We start from the raw sequence: 27,254 nt of genomic DNA on the forward strand, positions 1-27,254 counted from the left end.
ATTACTTCTTGTTTGTATGGAAGAACTATCAATTGTCACTTTGTAAGCCTGGATCATGTAACTGGATCAGGAAAACTCATGAAAACTCATGAAAATCTAATCTTCCTTCCCTTGTTGCAGTTATGTACAATCCCCATATGTTGGGAGGGAGCCTGGGTGGCTCGGTTGATTAAGCGTCTGCCTTCCAAGCTCAGGTCATGATCCCAGGGTCCTGGGATCGAGCCCAGCATTGGGCTCCCTGCTTAGCGGGGAGTCTGCTTCTCCCTCTGCCTCTGCCTGCCACTTTGCCTACTTGTGCTCTCTCTCTCTCTGTCAAATAAATAAAGTCTTTAAAAAAAAACCAACAACAATCCTCATATGTTGGAAGTAGATACACTGAATCAAGAGTCTTAGAAGAGAAACCCCTGAGGTGACAGTAGCCTGAGAGCAATTGGGGAGAGAACAGATGTGATCCAGAAAAGAGCACACTGTGAATGAAGTGACTGGGGTAACACCCAAAAAGTAGGTTGATTAGGAATTGCACCAGCAAAAAATTGTTGGATATGATCAAAGTTGTACACAGGCAAATTTAAGGTGTTATATGCTTTCTATAAATACAAGGACCTTTTCTTGAAAAAAATAATAAAAACATAATAATAATAATAATAATAATATAATTATTATTTTTTATTATAAAAAATAATAGAAACAAAATAAGTAAAATTAAGACTAGTGTTTTATTAAAGCAAACAAAATTAGAAAAGGAAAATATGGTAACATTATAGAGCTTTTTATTATTTAAAAACAAAATCCTATGTACCTATGCCAATAAAATGGAAAATGAATGGTTTGGGAGAAAATATAAATGAGAAAAAGTAGCAAAAGAATGAAAGCTACTCAAGTCATTTTTTAGAACTAGCATAACCTAAACAAACAAACAAATAAATAAAAACTAGCATTACCCTGACACCAGAACCAATGGGTAAGGCTTGGGGACCAAATAGCCTGGCTGGTATCTTTTTAACCAACATTTACTTCGTTCTTACTCATGGCAGATGTGGTTCTGAGCATTTCACAATTAATCCATGTAATTCTCATATGGGCCCAATGAGGGAGGGATTACTATTATCCTTATTTTACAGATGAGCAAACTGAAGAAATTCAGAGGTTAAGGAACATGTCTGCTCCCAATGTCACACAGGTGGCATGTGATGGCATGGAGAGGTGGCACGAAATAGTGTCCTAAAGCGTGTCCTCTACTGCCAACGTGCCCCATTTCACATCCTGTTTCACCATGTTCTAATTGTAGGAAGACAATTTTTAACCCTTTTGTGCTTCAGTTATCAAATGTGTAAGCCTGAGAAATGAATAAGTAATTGTATAGTTTAGAACAGTGTCTGAACATAGCAGACACCCCTTAAACATAATGCAATTGTTACTGCTATTAGTACTAAAATGGGACACAGAATACATGAAAATATATCATTCACATATATGTACAAAGTTTAATTTCCTGATACCTAAAATATCAGAAAATCCAAGAATTTAATTAAGTATACTAATGTATACTTTGGTTTTTCTTTTTTAAAAATTTAATTTATTTTTTTAATTTAAATTTTTTTCACGTACAGTGTTCTATCAGGTATACAATATAGTGATTCAACAATTCCATATATCACCCAAGTGATATCGTAAACTCATCATCACAAATACACTCCTTAATCCCATCACCTATTTATCCCACCCTTTACTAACCATCAGTTTGTTCTGTATAGTTAAGAGTGGTTTTTTTTTTTAAGACTTTATTTATTTTGACAGAGAGAGACACAGCGAGAGAGGGAACACAAGCAGGGGGAGTGGGAGAGGGAGAAGCAGGCTTCCCGCAGAGCAGGGAGCCCGATGTGGGGCTCGATCCCAGGACCCTGGGATCAGGGCCTGAGCCGAAGGCAGATGCTTAACGACTGAGCCACCCAGGTGCCCCTAGAGAGTGTTTCATGATTTGTCTTTCTCTCTCTCTCTTTCTTCCCTCCCCACCCCCCGCCCTTTGCTCCTTTACTTTGTTTCTTAAATTCCACATATGAGTGAAATCATATGGTATTTGTCTTTCTCTGACTGGCTTATTTTGCTTAGCATTATACTCTCTAGCTCCAACCATGTTGCAAATGGCAAGATTTCAGTTTTTACTATGGCTGAGTAATATCCCATTGTAGATATATACCACATCCTCCCACCCCCCCTCCCCTCTAGAACCCTCAGTTTGTTTCTCAGAGTCCATCGTCTCTCATGGTTTGTCTCCCCCTCCAATTTCCCCCCTTCATTCTTCCCTTCCTTCTATCTTCTTCTTTTTTTTTTTTTCTTAACATATATTGCATTATTTGCTTCAGAGGTACAGATCTGTGATTCAACAGTCTTGCACAATTCACAGGGCTCACCATAGCACATACCCTCCCCAATGTCTATCACCCAGCCGCCCCATCCCTCCCACCCCCCACCACTCCAGCAACCCTCAGTTTGTTTCCTGAGATTATCCATTCATCAATTAGTGGACACTTGGGCTGCTTCCATATCTTGGCTATTGTACATAATGCTGCTATAAACATAGGGATGCATCTATCCCTTTGAATTAGTGTTTTTGTATTTGGGTAAATACCCAGTAGTGTGATTGCTGGATCGTAGGGTAGCTGAATTTTTAACTTTTTGAGAACCTCCATATGTTTTTCACAGTGGCAGCACTGGTTTGCATTCCTACTAAAGTGCATGTGTTCCTTTTTCTCCACATCCCTCACCAACACCTGTTGTTTCTTGTGTTGTTGATTTTAGCCATTCTGACTGGTGTGAGGTGATATCGCATTGTAGTTTTGATTTGATTTCCCTGATGATGAGTGATGATGAATATCTTCTCATGTGTTTGTTGGCCATCTATATGTCTTCATTGGAGAAATATCTGTTCATGTCTTCTGCCCATTTTTAATTGGATTATTTATTTTTGGGGTGTTGAGTTTTTAAGTTCTTTATATATTTTGGATACTAATCCTTTACTGGATATGTCATTTACAAATATCTTCTCCTGTTCTGCAGGTTGCCTTTTAGTTTTGTTGATTGTTTCCTTCTCTGTGCAAATGCTTTTTGTTTTGATGTAGTCCCAGTAGTTTATTTATGCTTTTGTTTTCCTTGCTCAGGAGACATATCTAGAAAAAAGTTGCTTCAGCCAATGGCAAAGAAGCTACTGCCTATGTTCTCTTCTAGGATTTTTATGGTTTCAGGTCTCACATTTAGGTCGTTAATCTATTTTGAATTTATTTTTTGTTGTATGATGTAAGAAAGTGGTCCAGTTTCATTCTTTTGCATGTTGCTATCCAGTTTTCCCAACACCATTTGTTGTCTTTTTCCCAATGGATGTTCTTTCCTGCTTTGTCAAAGATTAGTTGACCATATAGTTGTGGGTTCATTTCTGTTTTTTTTTTATCCTGTTCCATTGATCTATGTGCCCATTTTGTGCCAGTACTGTGCAGTTTTGATTACTACAGATTTGTAGTATAACTTGAAGTCTGGAATTGTGATGCCTCCAGCTTTTCTTTTCTTTTTGAAGATTGCTTTGGCTATTCAGGGTCTTTTGCAGTTCCATACGAATTTTGGGATTGTTTGTTCTAGTTCTGTGAAAAATGCTATTGGTATTTTGTTAGGGGTTGCATTAAATGTGTAGATTGCTTTGGGTAGTATAGACATTTTAACAATATTTGTTCTTTCAATCCATCAGCATGGAATGTCTTTACATTTCTTTGCATCATCTTTGCTTCTTTCATCTTTTTTTATAGTTTTCAGAGTATAGGTCTTTCACCTCTTTGATTAGGTTTATCCTTAGATATCTTATTTTTGGTGCAATTGTAAATGGGATTGTTTTCTTAATTTGTCTTTCTGCTGCTTCATTATTAGTGTATAAAAATGCAACAGATTTCTGTATATTGATTTTGTATCCTGCGACTTTTACTGAATTCATTTATCAATTCTAACAGTTTTTTGGTTGGAGCCTTTCAGGTTTTCTGTATACAGTATTATGTCATCTGCAAATAGTAAAAGTTTTACTTCTTTCTTACCAACTTGGGTGCCTTTTATTTCTTTTTGTTTTCTGAGTGCTGTGGCTAGGACTTCCGGTACTATGTTGAATAAAACTGGTGAGAGTGGACATCTTTATCTTGTTCCTGACCTTAGGGGAAAAGCTCTCAGTTTTACCCCATTAAGGATGATTTTAGCTATGACTTGTTCATAGATGGCCTTTATTATGTTGAGGTATGTTCCCTCTAAACCTGCTTTGTTGAGGGTTTTTTTTATCATGAATGGAAGATGTACTTTGTCAAATACTTCTTCTGCATCTATTGAAATGGTCATATGGTTTTTATCCTTTCTCTTATTGATAGTTCTTATCCTTTCTCATATCATTGATTTGTGAATATTGAACCACTCTTGCAACCCAGGAATAAATCCCACTTGAACGTGAACAATTTTTTATTTATTTTATTTTATTTAATTATTTATTTTAAAGATTTTTATTTATTCATTTGACAGAGAGAGAGCACAAATACGCAGAGTGGCAGGCAGAGGGAGAGGGAGAAGCAGGCTCTCCACTGAGCAGGGAGCCAGTCATGGGGCTCGATCCCAGGACCCCAGGATCATGACCTGAGCCGAAGGCAGACGCTTAACTGACTGAGCCACCCAGGTGCCCCCTGCGAACAATTTTTTAAATGAATTGTTGGATTCAGTATGCTAGTATTTTGTTGAGGATTTTTGCATCTATGTTCATCAGGGATATTAGCCTGTAGTTCTCTTTTTTTTAAGTGGTGTTTTGGTCTCAGGGTAATGTTGGTGTCATAGAATGAATTTGGAAGTTTTCCTTCCTTTTCTATTTTTTGGAATAGTTTGAGAAGAATAAGTACTAACTCTTCTTTAAATGTTTGGTAGAAATCACATGTGATGCCATCTGGTCCTGACTTTTATTTAAGTTGGGAGTTTTTTGATTACTGATTCTTTTTTTTTTTTTTTTTTTTGCTGGTTATCAGTCTGTTCAAATTTTCTATTTCTTTCTGTTTGGTAGTTTATATGTTTCTAGGAACTTCTTAATTTCTTCTAGGTTGTCCAATTTGTTGGTATAGAGTTTTTCATAATATTCTCTTATAATTGTTTGTATTTGTGAGGTTTTGATGTTATTTCTCCTCTCTCATTTGTTATTTAATTTATTTGAGTCCTTTCTCTTTTTTTCTTGATGAGTCTGACTAGAGATTTATCAATTTTTTAAAAAGATTTTATCTATTCATTTGAGAGAAGAGAGCACAAGCAGCGGGGAGGGGCAGAAGGAGAAGCAGACTCCCCACCAAGCAGGGACCCCAATGTGGGACTTCATCCCAGGACCCTGGGATCATGACCCAAGCCAAAGGCAGATGCTTAACCCCTCAGGGGCACCCAGGCACCCGAGATTTATCAATAAAAATTAAATACTCATCCCCCACTTCCTCCCCTCTAAAACCCTCAGTTTGTTTCTCGGGGTCCATAGTCTCCAATAGTTCTACTCCCCGTTGTATTTCCTCCCCTTCATCTTTCCCTTCCTTCTCCTAATGTCCTCCACGCTATTCCTTATGTTCCACAAATAAGTGAAACCATATGATAATTGACTTTCTCTACTTGACTTATTTCATTTAGCATAATCTCCTCCAATTCTGTCCATGTTGATGCAAAAGTTGGGTATTCATCCTTTCTGATGGCTGAGTAGTATTCCATTGTATATATGGACCACATCTTCTTTGTCCATTTGTCTGTTGAAGGGCATCTCGGCTCTTTCCACAGTTTGGCTATTGCGGGCATTGCTGCTATGAACATTGGGGTGCATGTGCCCCTTCTTTTCACTACATCTGTATCTTTGAGGTAAATACCCAGTAGTGCAATCAAGTCAAAAAATGGGCAGAAGACATGAACAGACACTTCTCAAAAGAAGACATACAAATGGCTAACAGACACATGAAAAAATGTTCATCATCGTTAGCCATCAGGGAAATTCAAATCAAAATCACATTGAGATACCACCTTACACCAGTTAGAATGGCAAAAATTGACACGGCATGAAACAACAAATGTTGGAGAGGATGTGGAAAAAGGGGAACCCTCTTACACTGTTGGTGGGAATGCAAGTTGGTACAGCCACTTTGGAAAACAGTGTGGAGGTGCCTCAAAAAGTTAAAAATAGAGCTACCCTATGACCCAGCAATTGCACTACCGGGTATTTACCTGGGGAGCTTTTAAGACCTTCTGATGCCCGAGACCTTTCCTGACCAGTAAAAATCAAAATCTCAGAGGGTTGGGACCCCAGCAACAAAGCAGAGAATAACTGGTGTACAAGAAAGCTAATTAAAATCAAGAACTAAAGTAGGATGCATATCATAACCATTTTTATATAACATTATTTTGGATGTTATGGTGCACATTCTAAAACATGAAACAAATACAAGATAAAAAATATTGGCCAGGTGGAGACAAAAAATTATCATTCATAAGCAATATGATTATATACTTGGAAAACCCCAGGGGAATAAACTGAAACATTTGAAGAATTTTTAAGAGAATTTACTTATCTACAAAGGCAGCTTTCCTGTGTATCAACAACAAGTTAGAAGATGTAATGATAAAGATTTCATTTAGATTATTAACAAAGAGAAAATAGAACTTACAAAAAAATATGTGGAATCTAGATAAAGGGTATAACAAAATTTAGAGAATATAGCCTAGATCTGTGGTTTTCAGACTGCCCTTTTTGGAGTTTCAGGACAAAGTTGACCTGGTATGCAATGAAGAGAACAAAGGGGTCTGAATAAAAGGACCATAGGACCCCCATTCTTGTTTAATTGAAACAGCTCAATTTTTCTTGTTTTCAGTGTTGACTTTCTGCATTAGATTTTACTTGAAGCAAGGTTTTTGCTATTAACAACAACAACTAAGTGTTTGACAACCTCTCACCTCGATGAAATGCTCTTTAAGAACATCCAGTTCTGGGGCGCCTGGGTGGCTCGGTGAGTCTTAACTTCAGCTCAGGTCATGATCCTGGAGTCCTGGGATTGAGCCCCTTGTTGGCCTCCCTGCTCAGCAGTGAGTCTGCTTCTCCTCCTCCCTCTGTCCCTTCCCCCACTTGTGTTCTCTCTCTCTCTCTAATAAATAAAATCTTAAAAAAAAAGAACATCCAGTTCCTTTTGTCCATTCGTTTGTTCAGTCACTGGTTCTGTGTTTATTGAGTTCCCACAATATAAAAAAATTACCAGCATTTGTTGAGCACCTATAGGAGTTTCTACTGTGTAAGAGGTTTTATGTACTTTATTAATCTTTGCAAAAACTATATGAGGAAGGTATTATCCCCATTTATTTACAGACAAGGAAGGACATTCAAGGGAAGGAACTTGCCCAAGCTCTCACACATGGTGAGAGCTACAGCCAATAATTTGAAAGTATTTCAGCTTGACTTCAGAACTCCTTTTCTTTTGGTAACATATCAGACCACTTCTTAGCATGTGGAAGACAGTGATGGCATTGCAGATCATGGTAATGATGGTGGTGATGATGTTCATGGCCCACTGGCGTTTTGATGAGGTTGTTGATGTTGGAGATAAGGAAAAAGAAATAAAGGAGATGTTGATGCTGGTGAGAGGTATAGGGGATGTGTATGATTTTGGTAGTAGAGGTGCAGCTGTTCTCTGTGATGACTCATTCTTCTGCCAGGGGAGATGGAATGACAGGGGCCAGAATTTGCCTGGACGTCCTGGGTCAAATACCTACTGTCAAGAGGAGAAGGCCTGACTTTTGGGTCTGGAGAATAGATAACACATTTGAGGCAACCAAGAGAATAGTTTTAAGGAACAGGAGATGTGGGGGAGGACACTCAGGTTGAAACTCAGTCCCCAGCAAGGACTGCTTGGGCAGAGCCGGAGGCATGCCTAGCAACATTTGTTCCACCTAGGGCAGTTCTCAGAACTACTATGCTCTTACATCTATTGCACATGTGCCAATAGACCTTCCCCTGTGCATAGTGGAAGGAATGGTAGCAGATGGTATAAAAGACCATTCTGGGGCGCCTGGGTGGCTCAATCGGTTAAGTGTCTGCCTCCAGCTCAGGTCATGATCTTGGGGTCCTCGGATCGAGTTCTGCATCCAGCTCCCTGCTCAGGGAGGCTCCCTCTCCCTCTGCCCCCAACCCATGCTCTCTCCCTCTCTCAAATAAATAAATAAAATCTTAAAAAAAAAGACCATTCTGATCACTGATTGTATAGTCAGAAATCTTGAAATTAGGCAAGATATCCGGGGCTTCATTATTTTAAAATAAACTATCTGCCTCAATTCTAGATTCCTAGAACTGAGCAAATAAACTCTAGTTTGTAGTAGCTCTACCAATACAAAGGACCCCCCCCACCGCAGTATCCTAAGATCCTGCTTAAAGCAGCAAGTTGTCTCTGTCTTATTGATAATATGACACAGAAGAATTTATGGAACATGTTTTCTGATGAAATAACAATATGGAATAGAAAACATGATGTCATAGACTGAAATAAAATTCTTATTTTTAATGAGAGCTGTCACCATTTTAGACCTGCATGAAGTTGAAATAAACACTATGAACAACTATAAGTAAGAACTAACAACTGAGAGTGTGAAGAATCAGACATACCAGATGAGTTAGTTGTGTCCCAAGCAAAATATCCTAATTTCAAAATTATTCATGTATTCAGAGCAACAGAACAAATGTTCATTTTACTTAAGAGGTAGTGGTTCTTTCTACCCAAGCAAAAACACAGCACATACACCCAAATTCTGGACTGAAAATAGAAGATTATTAGCATTATAATTATGTAAATGCCTACTCTATTCATGTTAAAGTAATTGGTATCTCTCAGTCATATGCTAATTATTACATAAATAGATTATAAATAATCATGGGCGAAGATTTCATTTTTTAAGCTGAAACCCTACATACTTAAAGGGTCTATTGCTTTATTGTATAAAAAACATGGAAGGACTAACACTGTACGTTAACTCTACTGGATTTAAAATTTTAAAGTGAACAAAAAACATGAAAAGAATGACTCATATATTTCAATGATTTAAAAATAAAAATTCTATTTGGTGTTCTAAAAGTTGTATTTGTTAAGGTTTGGTAGGTATAAGATATACTTAAGATCAAGAGCAATAATTCCCAATCTTACTGGAACTTAACTGAATGTGTTTGTCTTGGTGGCAGTCTCGGGGAGGAAGAATGGGTATAAATTTCTCAAACTGAGTGCATCAAAATCACCTGGAAAGCTTGTTAAACACAGACTGCTGGGAGTTCCTGAGTCAGGGGGTCTGAGCTGGGCCTGATGATTTGCATTTCTAACAAGTTCCAGGTGATGCTGATGCAGTTGGTCCCAGTACCACACTTGGAGAATCAGTGCTTTTAAGGGTGGAGGTGGACGTGGACATGGACGTGGACCCGGAGGTCTGGAGGAGTGACTCAACATGACAGCTTTTTAGGCTAGCTTTCCCCTGCCAGTAAGTAGATGCAGCATGTTTGGAGGCCTGTCCTGTGTCAGAGGCCTTACCTTTGCTTCTGCTGGTTGCTCTAGGGGCCTTGTCAACCAGGAACTTTGTCTATGCTTATTTATTCGTTTGTTACTTGATCTGACCTGACCTGAGCCAGTGGAGGACCCATGTTTATGAATTCCAAGAGCCTTTTGGTCCTTAATCCAAAACCAGGCCAAGATAGGCAAGTTTCTCTGCAGTCTTCCTTTGCCAGTGGACGGTATTTTTTCTAATTCCCTCTTTCCACTGACAGACATCTTTAACGTGCTTTAGGCGGCATGCATGTGTTTGGTATGGTTAGTTTCTGCTTTTTAGGACTTTTATTCCACTTTCTTTGGATTTCATTTGCAGTTCTTTAATTTCTCAATATGAGTGCTTAGATTATTGATTTTTTTTTTTTAACCTTCTTTTCTAATACATTTAAGTTCTAACTTTCTACCTGGAGTGAGCTCAAGACTTAGTCTTCCTTTCCCAAAATGGCTATTAAAGCCCATACCCATTGTCTGGGGAGACCAGCCAACACCATAGGGTAGTCAAAGCTGTTAGGGCTTGCTGACCACCCTGGTCTTCAGCTTTTTTGTTGTTTTCACTCCCGGGGAATTCCTTCTGTTTCTCACTAGCTCGGATTTGTATTGACAAGTCTGCTTGTTATACTTCATAAATAAATTCTAGTTGTTTTGCAGTAAGAGGCTTTCCAAGGTCTTTTTTCTGCCCTATTGCTAGAAATAGAAGTCTAGAGTTAGCAGCACCACAGATTGTGAGAATTAGATAGTACCTATAAAACTCTTAGCACTGTTATTACTAGTATACGTATATCTCAGTGAATTACCAGTGGCAGAGGTAAGAGATGGAATGCTACAGGAAGCAAATCCTGCCGGGAGAAAGAGTGATAGAAATAGAGATGGTGGTAAATTCATATTTTAACGAGATTTTGATAAAGAATTGAGGATCTACATTGTATACTTCCTGATTAGACCCAGAAAACTGACCCGAACAAGAGAAGTTTCTTATACAGGGGGAGAGATCATGGAATTAAGTGCAGGGCTACCATGTACAGCCCCTGGGACTCTTCAGGCACAATGCCAGGGACACCAGTTGTAGACCGTGGTGTCACAATGGTTGAGATCAGGCTGAAGACCCATTCCTCCAAGGTATGCATTTTGGCAAGGTTAAAAAGGAAAAAAGGATGTAGAAACAAGTTAGACATTTTTTTAAGGCAGTAATTGGGAGTGTCTTTGCCAGCTCACAGGTGTTCATCCTGTATTAAAAATAAATTAACAGCCGAGAAGGAATGCTTAGTGTAACTTTGTTGCTTCCTGACATTGCTCGCTCGCTCGCTCGCTCTCTCTCTCACTCACTCACTCACTCACTCAAAGCCCTGGGATTCCTGCACTGATCATGTGGGTAAAATCAAGTTGTATTTCATTCCTCAAAGCTATTTGAAGCAGAAGAGTTAAGTACTGGATAGACCCTCCTCAGCTCCTCTCTTTTTTTTTTTTTTTTTTCCCCCCCCCGGGTGGTATTTTTTCCTCTCTCCTCTTCACTTTTTCTCTCACCTCTTGTCCCCTGTCTTGGGATGGCTTATTCTCTTGTCTCCAGCAGGGAACACCAGCCATTTCCCATGCTGTGCCACATCATTCAGTTCTTTTTAGAATAGACCCAGAATCTGATCGGGATTCAAGATGGAGGCCATGGTCCTTGGGAGGGCTGGTGGGAGCTAGGCAGGTGTTCACCTTTAGACCTGAGGTGTCAGGCAAATGATTAAGACAGTGTTAGCGCAACTGAGAACAGGTGGGGCCTGTTTACCTTAATCACGTGGAGGCCAGTTATCAGAGCAGGGGCCCAAACAAAGTCAGAACCAGTCAGAGGAAGCCCAGGACAGAAAGACAAGCTCAGGATAGCTGGCACTGTGGTTCCCCTGTACTTGGGCTTTGAGTCACCTTGGAGAATGTGTGTCTTTCTCTCCCACACATTCAACTTCAAAGTGAAGGGTTTCCGAAAGGTAACAGTGTTTCCTCAAAATCAGAGAAGACCTAGATATCACCAGGCCATTTCTGAAGTAGGCAAGAGGAGAACCACATGTTCCAATTGCAATGGGCCTTTGCTAAGGGTCAGGAAAGACAAACAGTAAAAGGTGGATGTGATGTTCTTTAAGATGCTGGAACCAGCCTGGGCTGCCCAGATTATTTGTGGGTATATTTGAGGGAGCAGAGCCAGTGGGTAGTAGTTTGGGGACCAAGCTTGGGGCTCCACATGGCCTTGTAAACATGGAGACCAAGTCAAGATACACCCCACAAAGTAGCATGGCCATTTTATGACTTACTGTGGGCACCAGGGATGCTGTCTTGGGTAAACTTGGGTGAATAGGCAAGTAAAAGAGCCTCTTAACATACTTATCCAAATACTGCATTTTGATTACTTTTTTGGCTTTTTTAGGAGTTAATGGGAATCTGAGAAAGGGAATGGGGCAGGTGCTGGGGTCCTCAGTAATTCTTTTCCAACCATTTCAGGTCATAATTGGTAGCACATTGATTGCAGGAGGGAAGGAGAGAGAAGGAAACAACATGTAGACTCATCCACCCAGGATCCTGATCAACACTGAGTGGGAATGGAGGCTTTTAAATGATGAGGAAGGTATTTGGGATCTCAAGATCACGTCCTTCGATAAAACAGTTGTTGCAAATGAGCTGTATTGTTAGGCTATACACAGAGCAATTAACGTTAGAGCATTTTACAAAGTGAACCATATATGATGCTGTATTTGCTCACCGTAACTGCCATTTAGGAAGCATTTACTGTGAATTCAACTCTTCATGCAAATTATTCTCACCACCTCTCTATGGAGAAGCCATTGTTATTTTCCCTAATTTTTTACAGATGAACTGAGGCCCCAGAAGGGCAAATAACTTGTCCAGGGTCACACTCAGCTGGTGATCTGAGCTGGAACTCTAACCTGGTTCTGAGTTTACCATCCAAGTTTTTAACCATGATGTGAAACTATCTCACAGTGGACCTGGTAGGTGAGGACCAAGAGCCCGCATTTCAGGACAGGAAATTTTGGTTTCTATTAGGTTGAACTATATGAAATTGCTGCTATTTTATCATTTATAACTTATAAAAATGATGTCATATGTTCCAACCTAGGAGAGACTAAGGGGTGAGGTGTTGGGACAAAGATACAGGGTGCTGATAGTAAAGAATACCTCAGTAGACGTCTTATGGTGAGACTCTGAGATGGTAGAGGACAAAGTCCTAGAGAGATCAGGTAAGACCTCCAGCCCACATACCCTACTGGGGGAGCAGCTCATGCAGAGGAAGGGGAAGAGCTGTACTTTCAGGGAATTTTACAGAGTTGGGCTTGGTTAGACCATTGGCCTTTGATTGGAGCGTGAGGGAGGATTGTGGGGCAATATCACAAAGTGCCTGAAAATATTAGAGGCTTTTGTCCTTCAGAGCTGCGTTTAATTATTTTAAGCACTGAAGTGACACAGTCACATTTCTGCTTAGAAGACCCTCACTGTATGCATGTACAGGCTAGATTAGAAGGGCATGCCCACCCAGGGGAGAGGTTAGGAGAAATCCAGACAGGACATGATGCACATCTGGCCTAAGTCACCGAGCAGAAAAATGCAAGAGTGATTTGGGCCTATTTAGAAAGTAGAATTGACAAGTCTTGGTGACTGATTTGGAAGCAGGGGGCATTCTACAAAGGACAAGTGTGTTTGGAATTTACAAATAGATTCTCAGCCTTAACCAGTTATAAACTTCCTGAACAAGGAAGAATGAATCTTCTAAAATAAAGAGCCCCAGACCACAAAGAATTATGCCTTCTTTTTAAGAAAGATGGTAACAAGGGAGGAATCTTGCAACCTGGAGATCAGCCATAGGGGATGTCTCCCAACTTGTGACAAGACCAACATTCTGTGGTATGTGCTGAGCTAACATACTGGCCAGTATCCATTTGGATTGATGACTGCTATATTTCAAGTGTTGTCAAACATTTTGATCACTCCTACTTTTTTACCAAGGGACAAACCAACTAACCTATTTTATTGGTGTGAGAAGTGCTGTAGAAGATACTTATGCTCTGAATCCTTAGTTACTCATTGGAAAATAGATTTTTGAACATCTCTAAATCCTTGAGAGGAAAGGAAGTTGAGACCCCATAATCAGAGAAGGCTAGGGTTTGCTCAATGGTATTGAACGCCCAGGGAAAAAGAGGGAAGTCGAGGAACACCTTGGGCAGGGTGGTAGTGTTTATTTGGTTATTGGAGGAGAAGGCAGCCTAGATCTCAAACTGCCTATCTCATTTACTTTCAGCCTTCCATCATTTTGGACTGTTGCAAATTGTTCGCATTCTTGGAACCTTGTGATAGTGTGTATGTATGACAGCCTCCCCACAACAAGTGGCAAGAGGTGTTAGGGGCAGATTTGTCTCACTAACTACCAATATAGTGAAATATTAAAAAAAATAATACTAAAAGGAAAGTTCTGGGACTTTTCTTGGGGTTGAAGTTAAGTCAAAATTCAACCTTTCAAAAGGAACTTTGTCTTTTTTTTTTTTTTTTTTTTTTTTTTTTTTTTTAGTAAACAAACTAAGCCACCCAGCCTTTCTCCATTGGAAAGTGAGTTAAAAGGAGGCTGTGCTAATATTAGGCATGCCCTTTGGCCAGTTAGTAAAGCAAATTTCTAAAGAGTAGGCCACAAAAAAGTTATGCCTGGAAATCTTTATTTCTCTTCCCCATATGGTCTATATAGTTGAATAAAGATATTCAGAGGGCTTGAAAATATGAAGACTGTTAAATTAACTCTCCCAAACAGCCTAGTGAAAAGGTTTCCAAGGAGGGGAAGACAGATGCATTAATCAATAGCTTTCAAAATAACAAGGCTTTCAGGGATAATTACGAAAGACGTCTGTTACCAATGGTGAAGTGTTTAGGAGGAGGAAACAACATAAACTGCAAAACTAAATCATTCCGAAGATCTATGTTAGAAATGCCTCATGGTCTATGTCCTGTACAAAACCACATGTCCACAAAATGACAGAATTCAACTGCTATGGTTTTCAAATTTTACTGTCTCTTTGTCTTGCTCTGTCCTTTACTTCTTGCTCTCTGCATTTCTGGAGATGTAGTTGTGTTTCACATAGAGATAACCATGGAGTCTTCAGATGAGGCCAGTTATGGACTTGGGCAAGGACTGGCCTTCATGGGAGGCTGAATGTTCCTGCAGTAGAATTTGGTGAAACCTTGAACTGGAGCAGAGTGAAGCCAGAGGACTGCTTTGGGCTCCGGGATAGCTCAACACTGCACCCATCTTCATGGGTCGTGTAAGCATGTCTAGACCACATGGTCTCCAGGAGTGTAGTTCCAATGACAAAGTATGAATAGGTTAAAATGGGACATAGTGTGGTCATCCCTTACTGGGGTCTTGTGTTCCCTAAGTCACAACTTGGAGAATAACTAATGCCCCAGACAGGAAATGTATTTTCTCTGATGCAAATGTAGGACACCCACATCTCCCTTCAGCCTTTGCTGTTTCAGGAGGCCCTTCTCTGGAGACAGGGACAGACAATCTAAAGTCACTAAAAATGTATGCTTTTTCCTTAAAATGATGGAATAAGGGGTTATTGAGTGTACATGAAAAACCATCCTTCAAAGACATGGTAGACTAAAATAGGTTTTGTGTACTGGTCTGGTAAACCAACCATTAGAAATAATGTTCTTTTTGTGAGGAATTGCTTTCCAGGTTACAAACAACATAATTAGGAACCCAACACCCTTGAAAGTTAAAGGATTTTCTGAGTGACACATAGACTTCTACTATCAGATGATAATATTAGTCATTCTGTGGCAGAGACTTAGTTGTCTTCCAAATTCTGTAGTAATCCAATTTTTAGCTGAGCACAGGCTCTCTCAAAGTAGAGATTCCTTTTCTGAGCCTTGCAGATAGGTATGACTGGTGACTTATGGACTAATAAAACAGCACTAACGCCATCATCTTATGTATTGGGGGGAATGTGGATGTAAGGGCCTTTTGTTTCTTCTTTCATCTTACTGCTTGGAATGCACATACTACCATCTTGGTTCATGGGGTCAAGGCCACTGATAACAGTGTAACCAGATAGAAGAAGCCTGGCTCCCTAGCACCATGAAGGCCCAAATCCTGAACTTCCTTCAGGGATGTGTATGGAAGAGAGAGAAACTGCAATGCTGTTTAAGCTATTGTTATTTGGGGGCTTTCTGTCACTTGCAACTCAACCTAATTCTAACTAAAACATTTATTATCCTATCATTATACATAGTGACATACTTGATACTACCATTTTGGTATTAACTCAGTACCTAGAATAAGTTGCTCTTGTAAATGAGCCTTGAAAGCATGCATATTCTCTCTTTAGTATAAAGCAGATCAGGTTTATAGGTAATGTTTTCATAACTAAGGTTTTTAGTGAAGTCTTTGATTAGCATGCAACTATAACACTAATATTTTTCTTATCAATTGCTTCCAATTGCCAGTAAGCCTGGAAAAAATCAATTATGCCAGTGGATCAATTCCTTTGAACTCCTCCCCAACATCTATGTCAAGAAAAATGAGGTCTTTGTTTTTTTCCCCCTTGACTTTTTAAAACATTTTATTATGTTAGTCACCATACAATACATCATTAGTTTTTGATGTACTGATCCAAGATTCCTTGTTTTCATATAACACCCAGTGCTCCGTGCAGTACGTGCCCTCCTTAATACCCATCACCAGGCTAACACATCCCCCACCCCCCTCCCCTCTAGAACGCTGTTTGTTTCTCAGAGTCCGTAGTCTCTCATGGTTCGTCTCCCCCTCCGATTCCCCCCCTTCATCTTTCCCTTCCTCCTCCTAATGTCCTCCACGCTGTTCCTTATGTTCCACAAATAAGTGAAACCATATGATAATTGACTTTCTCTGCTTGACTTATTTCACTTAGCATAATCTCCAGTCCCATCCATGTTGATGTAAAAGTTGGCTATTCATCCTTCCTGATGGCTGAGTAGTATTCCATTGTACATATGGACCACATCTTCTTTATCCATTCATCTGTCGAAGGGCATCTTGGCTCTTTCCGCAGTTTGGCTATTGCGGATGTTGCTGCTATGACATTGGGGTGCATATGGCCCTTCTTTCCACTACATCTGTGTCTTTGGAGTAAATACCCAGTAGTGCAATTGCTGGGTCATAGGGTAGCTCTATTTTTAACTTTTTGAGGAACCTCCACACTGTTTTCCCAAATGGCTGTACCAACTTGCATTCCCACCAACAGTGTAAGAGGGTTCCCCTTTCTCCACAATCTCTCCGATATTTGTTGTTTCTTGCCCTGTCAATTTTTGCCATCCTAACTGGTATAAGGTGGTATCTCAGTGTGATTTTGATTGAATTTCCCTGATGGCTAATGATGATGAACACTTTTCATGTGTCTGTTAGCCATTTGTATATCTTCTTTTGAGAAGTGTCTGTTCATGTCTTCCCATTTTTTGACTTGATTATTTGTTTTTTGGGTGCTGAGTTTGAGAAGTTCTTTATAGGTATTGGATACTAGCCCTTTATCTGTAGTGTCATTTGCAAATATCTTCTCCCATTCTGTGGGTTGCCTCTTTGTTTTGTTGACTGTTTCCTTTGCTGGGCAGAAGCTTTTTTATCTTGATGAAGTCCCAAAAGTTCATTTTTGCTTTTGCTTCACTAGCCTTTGGAGTTATATCTTGAAAGAAGTTGCTGTGGCCGATGTCGAAGAGGTTACTGCCTATGTCCTCCTCTAGGATTTTGATGGATTCCTGTCTCACATTGAGGTCTTTCATCCATTTTGAGTTTATCTTTGTGTATGGTGTTAGAGAATGGTCAAGTTTCATTCTTCTGTATATAGCTGTCCAATTTTCCCAGCCCCTTGACTCTTTTAAAATATGAAAGTAATTGAGGCTATGGTCTGATAGAAGGTTGAAGGTAACTAGGAGAATTATTGACCAGAATGAAAAACAGCTTTTCAACATTTTCCATGTATCAGTTGGCTAATTCTTGGGCTAGCTGGTCTAGGCCTCATACATCTGGCTGTTGGCTGGTTGTCGAATGAGTCAACGGGTGACCAGGCCATGTGTCTTTCATTATCTAGCAGGCTAGTTTGGGTTTGTTTACATAGTGGTGGCAGGATTCCTAGAGAGAGTGGATATGTGCAAGGTCCGTAGAGGCCTAAGCTCAGAACCAGTACACCATCACTTCCATCACATTCTGTGCTCAAGCAAGTTACAGGGCCAGTGAATTCAAGGCCTGGGGGAAATAGACTCTACTTCTTGGTGGGAGGAACCACAGAGTCACTTTGTAACAGGTATGGATACAGGGAAGGGTATAGAATCATAGCCCTTTTGTACTTAGTCTAACACAGAGGCTGTGGACTTGAGCAAATATTTCCTCCTCTTGTCTGCTGGAGAAAATGACTGGGAAGGAGCACAGAGACCTGAGAAGCAGGTAAAAGGTGGTGATAGATTATCTAGGTAGAATTGCTTGGGAGTTTAGAGATGTTGTCCAGGCTGGAAAGGTGGGTGCCAGAAAGGGTAATTATTTTTCTAGAAAAATGTTCAAACTTGAATGTGCATACAAATCACCTAATTCTGATTCAGTAGGCCTGGGTTGTATCTTGAAATGCAGCATATCTAAAAAGCTCCCAGGCAATGCTGCTGCTGGTCTTAGCACCACACTGCACAGCAAGAATCTGAATTGTAATCTGTCTCCCCTTCAATCACCATTCCCCTGGAGAATAGTCTAGCCTAATGGCAAACCAGTGAGTTGGTATTAGACCATTTATTTGTAAAATACCTACACTTTGTCAGGAGCTGTGCCAAAGACTTTCTGTGCCCTAATTAATTCTGGTTACAACTCTGTAAACTAGCCAATGTTACCCTTATTTGGAAGAGAAGGAAATTATAGTACAAGGGTTTTTGGTTGTTTGTCCACTGTATTACAGTGTGCATGAAGGATGGCCACATTTACAATACTGGGCATGGTGCCATGAATGTAATAAAACATAATAAATATATTGATGTGATCCTCTGGCTGGCTAGGCTCCTGTTTTTCTGAGGTGAAATAAATCTTCCCAAACCTGTTCAAGTCTACCTCTGTTTGGATACCTCAGCTTACAAATTGGTTCAGTCAGTGTACTATTTCTACTAGATCAAAATATCAAGGAAGTTCACCCTCCAGACTGCCCAAACTTCCCAGGGAATTTCCTTAGCATTACCCCCCAAATAGAGAAAGTCTTTGAAGTCTGTAATGATTCATAGGGTTGAGTCATATATTTGTACAGTGTATAACCTATATAAACAAAGAAGTTGGTCCCTGTGATAAGGAATAACGAAAACCTACAAACCCAAAACTGCCAAAGCCACGTTACAGAGAAGGAATTCAACCCATTTCTGGTGCTCTTCAGTCCTTTGTGTGTAACCATTTATCACTTATTTCCTTTGTGGATGGTGCCTTTGGTGTTGTGTTGTGTTTAAAAGTCTGTCATGCCCAAAGATCCATCTAGAGTGATCTCCTATGTTATCCTGTAGGAGTTTCAGAGTTTTGCATGTTACATTTGAGTCTGTGATCTATTTTGAGTTAATTCTTGTGAAGGATGTAAGGTCTGTGTCTAGACTCATTATTTTGCATGTGGACGTCCAGTTGTTCTAGCACCATTTGTTGAGAAGACTATCCTTACTCCTTTGTATTGCTTCTCCCTTGTCAAAGATCAGTGGACTGTATTTATATGGGTCTATTTCTGGGCTCTGTATTCTCTTTCATTGACCTGTTTGTCTATTCTTTTACCAATACCACTGTCTTAATTACCGTAGCTTTATCCTAAGTCTTGAAGTCAGTCACTTAGTTCCAGTCTTCCAACTTTGTTCTTCAAAATTGTTTTGGCTATTCTGGGTCTTTTGCTTTTCTGTATGAACTTTAGAATCAGCTTGTTGATATTCACGATATAACGTGCTGGAATTTTAATGTGGATTGCACTGAATCTGTAGATTAAGCTGGGAGGAATTGACATTTTGAGAATATTAGGTCTTCCTATCCATGAACATGGAATATCTCTCCACTTATTTAATTCTTTGATTTTCATTAGTTTTGTAGTTCTCATCATATAAATCTTGTATTTTGTTAGATTTATACTTAAATATATAATTTTGGGAGGGAATGTTCTAATGTAAAGGGTATTGTATTTTTAATTTCAAATTCCACTTATTCATTAATAGTATATACTATAGGAAAATGATTGAATTTTTTAAAAAGATATTATTTATTAGGGAGAGAGAGCACATGCATGAGGAGGGGGTAGAAGCATACTCCCACTGAGCAGGGAGCCAGACACGGGGCTCAACTCCAGGACCTTGAAATCATGACCTGAGCTGAGGCGCCCTAGTGATTGACTTTTATGTATTAACCTTGTATCCTGCAACCTTGCCATATTTACTTCTTCCAGTTTTTTTTTATCAGTTCTTTCAGATTTTCTACATAGATGATCATGTCCTCTGCAAACAATGACGGTTTTTTTCCTTCTTAATCTGTATATCTTTTATTTCCTTGTTTTAAATTCCATTAGCTAGAACTTCCAGTATGATGTTGAAAAGGAGTGTTAAGAGAGGACATTTTTTTTCTTGTACCTGATCTTAGTAGGAAAGCTTTGAGTTTCTCACCATTAAATATATTAATTATCTGTAGGCTTTTTGTAGATATTTTTTTTTATCAATTTGAGGAAGTTCCTCTCTATTCCTAGTTCCGTAAGAATTTCTTTATGGATATTGGATTTTGTCAAATACTCTTTCTGCATCTAGTGATATGATCATGTGATTTTCTTTAGCTTTTTGATGTGATGATTACATTAATTGATTTTCAGATGTTGAATCAGGCTTGTATATTGGGATAAATCCTGCTGATCATTTTTTTTTTCCAGTATATTTTCTCTTAGGTAATTTCTGTTGTGTCTTCAAATTCATTTCTTCTGCAATATCTAAGCTTCTGTTAATCCTATCAAGTGTATTTTTTGAATCTCACATGTTTTCTTCAGAAATTCAGTCTGAGTCTTTAAAAATACCATTGATGTCTCCACTTAACAGACTCAATCTTTCCTTTAGTGTTTTGAATATAGCAAACACAGTGGTAACTATTTTAATGTTCTGGTCTGCTAATGTTGACAACTCTAGATTGGTTTTGATTGATTGATCTTCTCATTATGGGTCAGATTTTCTTGCTCACTTGAATGCCTGGTAATTTTTTATTGGATAGCAAACATTATGAATTTTACCTTGTTGGATGCTGGATATTTTTGTGTTTCTCTAAATACTCTTGATGTTCTGGGATGCAAAGTTATTGGGGAAACACTTTTATCCTTTTAGATCTTGCTCTTTAGCTTTCCCCACCCCCCAGCTTTACTGAGGTATAACTGACAAATGAAATTGTAAGATATTTAAAGTGACCTTGTGGTGATTTGATGTTCATGTTACATATTGTGAAAGGATTTTGCCATCTAGTTAATTAACACATCCATCACCTCACAATTTATCTTTTTGTTTTTTCTTTTGGTGGGAACATTTAAGTTCTACTTTCTTAGCAAATTTAAATTATATAATATAGTTTACCAACCAAATGGTTATATGCTTTGCATTAGATTTTTAGAAATTATTCATCTTATACTTAAAAAGTTGTACTCTTTAACCAACCTCTCCTTCTTTCCCTCAACCCCCACACCCTGGCAACCTTTTTTTTTTTTTTTTTTTTTTTTTTTTTTGCTCTGTTTCTATGAGTTTGGTGTAAATTAAAAAAAAAAAAACAACAAAGTGATACCATACAGTATTTGTCTTTGTCTGGCTTATTTCATTTAGGATAATGCCCACAAGCTCCATCCATGACTCTTAAGCTTTTTTTTTTTTTAAGGCAGGACCAAAGCAGTCTTTTGTCTAGAGCTAATTATTTCCCTGAGGCAAATCTTCTTGAGTGCTCTACCTGGTGCTCCATAAACTTTGAGATTTTTCCAGTCTGGCTTGTAGGAATAGGCACTATTTCAGGCCTTGTATGAGTCCTTCTAATTATTTCAGGTGTTTCCCCCACCCTCCCCCAGCCTCCAGCAGTATCCTTACATACATGTCAGTAGTCCACTGAATGTTCAAAGAGGACCCTCTGCAGACTTCCAAAGTTCTCTTACAGCATTCTCCTGTCTAGCACTCCATCCTGCAAACATGAGCTGCCTTGGTATCCCCAGATTCAGCTCTGTATTCTCAACTCAGGGAGTCTATTGGACTTTGGGTTCCATATTATGGCCTATAAAACCCACTGCAGTAAGGAGGGGCAATTGTAGAGCTCACTTTATTTTTCACCCATTGCTTAGTCCTTAGTTGCCTAATGTCCAAGTCTTGGGAAACATTTTTTTCCACATATTTTGTCTACTTTTTTGGTAGTTTCAGGTGGGAGGATAAATCTGGCCCATGATGCCCTGTGTGGTTCAGAGGCTAAAGTTCCTGTATTCTGAAGCTCGCAAACACAAAAAGTTACTTCCTCATTTATGGCTACGTGGTTTGCACACTTGGCTTTAGTCTCTCTGGGTCTTGTTTTCCTTATTTGTAAAAGGAAAAGGCTAGACCATGCATTAGTCCGGTGTCTCTGGAGAAAGAGAACCAATAGGATATGAGGTGTATGTGTATATGTATACGTGTGTATGTGTACATATAAACTTAGAGATGTATTATAAGGTATTGGCTCACATGATGATGGATGCTTACAAGTCCCATGATCTGCCATCTGCAAGCTGGAAACCCAGGAAAGCTGGTGGTGTAGTTCAAAGCCATGAAAGCCAGACAGCTGATGCTGTAGATTCCAGTCTGAGTCTGAAGGCCTGAGAACCAGGAATGCTGAGGGCGGGAGAAGATTGATGCCCCAGCATGTGCAGTGAAGTAGGGAACAAATTCAAACTTCTTTAACTTTTTTATTTTTTTCAGGCCCTTAACACATTAGCTGATGTCCACCCACATTGGGGAGGACCATATACTTAGCTTAGTCCACTGATTCAAATCCTAATCCCTCCAGAAACACCCTTACAGACACCCAGAAATGATCTTAAGTCAGACATCTAGGCATCCCATGGCCTGGTCAAGTTGACACATAAAATTAACCATCACAGACCAGAAGCAAGACTCACTGTTCTAAGAGTTTTTGAGTTCATGAAGCCCTCCTACTTGATACTGTCTAAATGGTCAGTGTGGTGGGCTTGGTGACCCTGCATCTCCTCCCTATAGTTATTTCTCTTCTCCTCATCCTTCTATTCAGTCATTTAGCAAATATTTAGTGAGTATCTACTATGTGCCAGACACTGTGGTAGGTACTAGAGATAGAACAACAATATAATCCGGTGATTATATTCTAGTGGATGCTTATCAAGCGCTCACTAGGGGCCTGCTGCAGTTAAAAACACCTGACCTATGTTATCTTACTTAGTTCTTCATAGGATTGACGTGAAATTTATCTTTACACAGTTAAGAAAACTGAGATCACAGAACCACTGAGTAATGAAACAGAGTTGTGAACCTAGACAGTCTGACTCCAGATCTCCTGCTTTTAATGCCATAGATTCTGAGAAAACTCAGACAAGGATTCAGATTCAGATAAAACTCAGCCTGTAAATGTGTATGCTTTGGCTCACATCCTTGTACAAAAAATTAAGTCTGAATTTCTGAAACTCAGAGTTTGCTATAGTCCCCATGTTTCAATTCTTTCACACCCAGCCTACTTCTTTTGTTCACCTATCTGGCTCCTGAAGGCATTTAGATTTTGATATCTGCCCACTTCTACCTCTTTTTCAGGGTAATTTTGTACATCTTCCTCCTCTCTGAGCTCTGTTAGCTATTCCTCAAGTAACTTCCTTACCAGAACACGCCCCTCACTTTTACTCCCTTTCTCTTGCCCATTTCTCCTCAATTTTGACAAGTTACCTCAAAAAATTTCTCAGTCTTTTTCCTCTGGTTTAGAGCCCTATCTCCATTGGCCAATTGTGTCTGATAATCCCTAAGATTATTGGTGATAAAACTATAGCATTAAGAACAAGAAGGAAGTGAAAATGGACATAATAAAAGATTCCTTACATGCCTAAAACCTTTGAAAAATCCAATCTATTTCTTCAGATCTCAAATAAAGCTAAATAAACAAGAGGACTGAAGCAATCATTTTCTTAGCTTTTCTCCCCCATCAAAATTGCAGAGAGAGAAACAGAGTTTTGATGTGTTAGTATTTTCCTGTTTCGTTTTAACCATAATAACTCTGGGCTTGACTGGGAGGCAAACCATAGAATATATTGTCTTATGAAAAGAAATACACTTCAAATTCCAAATAATTGAAAATGCAGTTTTTAAAAAACTGACTATAATGTACATAACTACATAACCTATTTCAGGTGCACAAAATAATGATTCTATATTTGTATGTACTGCAAAATGATCACCACAATAAGTGTAGTTAACATCTGTTGTCATACACAGTTACAAATTTTTTTTTCTGGTGATGACGACTTTTAAGATCTATTTTCTTAGCAACTTTCAAATATACAATACCGTAGTATTAACTACACTCACCATGCTGTACATTACATCTTCATGACTTATTTATTTTGTAATTGGAAATTGTACCTTTTGATTGCTTTCACCCTTTTCTCCCATCCCCCACTCCTGGCTTCTGCCAACCACCAGTCCGTTCTCTGTATCTATATACTCAGGTTTTTGTTGCTGTTCCACATATAAGTGTTATTATATGGTATTTGTCTTTCTCTGACAGATATACTTCCTGTCGCAAATGGCAGGATTTCCTTTTTTAATGGCTGAATAATCCATTGTGTGTGTATATACCACATTTTTTGGAAACATAATTGGCAGAGCATTCTACTAGTTTCAGGTATACAACATAGTGATTCCATATTTGTATGCATTGTGAACTGATCAACACAATATGTCTTGTTCCCATCTGTCATACAAAATGAATGCAATAAATAATACATTCCCATGACTTATTCTTTTTGACTTAGTTCTTTTATAATTGATAGTTTGTATATTTTGATCCCCTTTGCCAATTTTGCACCCCTCCTCCCTTAACCCCCTAAACCTCTGGCAACCACCACTCTATTCTCTGTATCTATGAGTATAGGTTTTGTTTTGTATTATTCTTTTTTTAATTTAGATTACACTTCTAAATGAAAACATGAAGTATTTGCCTTTCTCTTTTTTCCACTTATATAATACCCTCAAGTTCCATCCATGTCACAAATGACAAGATTTCCTTTTTTATGGCTGAGTAGCATCCCTGTGTGTGTGTGTGTGTGTGTGTGTGTGTGTGTGTGTGTGTGTGTGTGTGTGTGTGTGTACATCTTCTTTATCCATTCATCTATTGATGAACATTTAGGTTGCTTCCATATCTTGGCTATTGTAAATAATTCTACAATGAACATAAGGGGGCATATATCTTTTCGAATTAGTGCTTTCCTTTTTTATTTTTTTATTTTATTTTTTTAATTTTTATTGTTATTTTAATCACCATATATTACATCATTAGTTTTTGGTGCAGTGTTCCATGATTCATTGTTTGTTCATAACACCCAGTGCTCCATGCAAAACGTGCCCTCCTCAATACCCATCACCAGGCTAACCCATCCCCCTACCCACCTCCCCTCTAGAACCCTCAGTTTGTTTTTCAGAGTCCATCATCTCTCATGGTTCGTCTCCCCCTCTGACATACTCCCCTTTTCTTCCTCTCCTGTTATCTTCTTCTTTTTCTTTTTTCTTAAAATGTGTTGCGTTATTTGTTTCAGAAGTACAGATCTGTGATTCAACAGTCTTGCACAATTCACAGTGCTCACCATAGCACATACCCTCCCCAATGTCTATCACCCAGCCACCCCATCCCTCCCACCCCCAACCACTCCAGTAACACTCAGTTTGTTTCCTGATATTAAGAATTCCTCATATCAGTGAGGTCATGTGATACATGTCTTTCTCTGATTGACTTATTTCACTCAGCATAACACCCTCCAGTTCCATCCACGTCGTTGCAAATGGCAAGATCTCATTCCTTTTGATGGCTGCATAATATTCCATTGTGTATATATACCACCTCTTCTTTATCCATTCATCTGTCGATGGGCATCTTGGCTCTTTCCACAGTTTGGCTATTGTGGACATTGCTGCTATAAACATTGGGGTACACGTACCCCTTCGGGTCCCTACATTTGTATCTTTGTGGTAAATACCCAGTAGTGCAATTGCTGGATCGAACGGTAGCTCTAATTTCAACTGTTTGAGGAACCTCCATACTGTTTTCCAGAGTGGTTGCACCAGCTTGCATTCCCACCAACAGTGTAGGAGGGTTCCCCTTTCTCCACATCCCCGCCAACATCTGTTGTTCCCTGACTTGTTAATTTTAGCCATTCTGATGGGTGTGAGGTGGTATCTCATTGAGGTTTTGATTTGGATTTCCCTGATGCCGAGCGATGTTGAGCACTTTTTCATGTGCCTGTTGGCCATTTGGATGTCTTCTTTGGAAAAATGTCTGTTCATGTCTTCTGCCCATTTCTTGATTGGATTATTTGTTCTTTGGGTGTTGAGTTTGATAAGTTCTTTATAGATTTTGGATACTAGCCCTTTATCTGATATGTCATTTGCAAATATTTTCTCCCATTCTGTCGGTTGTCTTTTGGTTTTGTGGACTGTTTCTTTTGCTGTGCAAAAGCTTTTTATCTTGATGAAATCCCAATTGTTCATTTTTGCCCTGGCTTCCCATGCCTTTGGCGATGTTTCTAGGAAGAAGTTGCTGCGGCTAAGGTCGAAAAGGTTGTTACCTGTGTTCTCCTTTAGTATTTGGATGGACTCCTGTCTCACGTTTAGGTCTTTCAAACATTTGGAGTCTATTTTTGTGTGTGGTGTAAGGAAATGGTCCAGTTTCATTCTTCTGCATGTGGCTGTCCAATTTTCCCAACACCATTTGTTGAAGAGACTGTCTTTTTGCCATTGGACATTCTGTCCTGCTTTGTCAAAAATAAGTTGACCATAGAGTTGAGGGTCCATTTCTGGGTTCTCTATTCTGTTCCACTGATCTATGTGTCTGTTTTTGTGCCAGTACCATACTGTCTTGATGATGACAGCTTTGTAATAGACCTGGAAGTCCGGAATTGTGATGCCGCCAGCTTTGCTTTTCTTTTTCAGTATTCCTCTGGCTATTCGGGGTCTTTTCTGGTTCCATACAAATTTTAGGATTATTTGTTCCATTTCTTTGAAAAAAGTGGATGGTATTTTGATGGGGATTGCACTGAATGTGTCGATTGCTCTAGGTAGCATTGACATCTTCACAATGTTGATTCTCCCAATCCATGAGCATGGAACGTTTTTCCATTTCTTTGTGTCTTCTTCAATTTCTTTCATGAGTATTTTATAGTTTTCTGAGTACAGATCCTTTGCCTCTTTGGTTAGATTTATTCCTAGGTATCTAATGGTTTTGGGTGCAATTGTAAATGGGATAGACTCCTTGATTTGTCTTTCTTCTGTCTTGTTGGTGGTGTATAGGAATGCCACTGATTTCTGTGCATTGATTTTATATCCTGCTACTTTACTGAATTCCTGTATGAGTTCTAGCAGTTTTGGGGTGGAGTCTTTTGGGTTTTCCAC

General features: G+C 39.1%; 1 long non-coding RNA gene across 3 annotated transcripts in view; it reads left to right on the plus strand.

Annotated features, from left to right (window-relative positions):
* Positions 1-27,254, plus strand: part of LOC112824738 (uncharacterized) — a 110,749-nt gene that overhangs the window by 3,070 nt on the left and 80,425 nt on the right. For all 3 annotated transcript variants that reach the window (XR_012380171.1, XR_012380170.1, XR_003208519.2), the window contains exon 2: positions 9,384-9,534. This is a non-coding gene — a long non-coding RNA (uncharacterized lncRNA). The remainder of the gene's footprint in view (positions 1-9,383; positions 9,535-27,254) is intronic.

The sequence above is a fragment of the Callorhinus ursinus genome, unplaced genomic scaffold (assembly GCF_003265705.2).
Source record: "Callorhinus ursinus isolate GAN/ISIS: 27379988/994484 unplaced genomic scaffold, GSC_fseal_2.0 scaffold12, whole genome shotgun sequence".
NCBI lineage: Eukaryota > Metazoa > Chordata > Mammalia > Carnivora > Otariidae > Callorhinus > Callorhinus ursinus.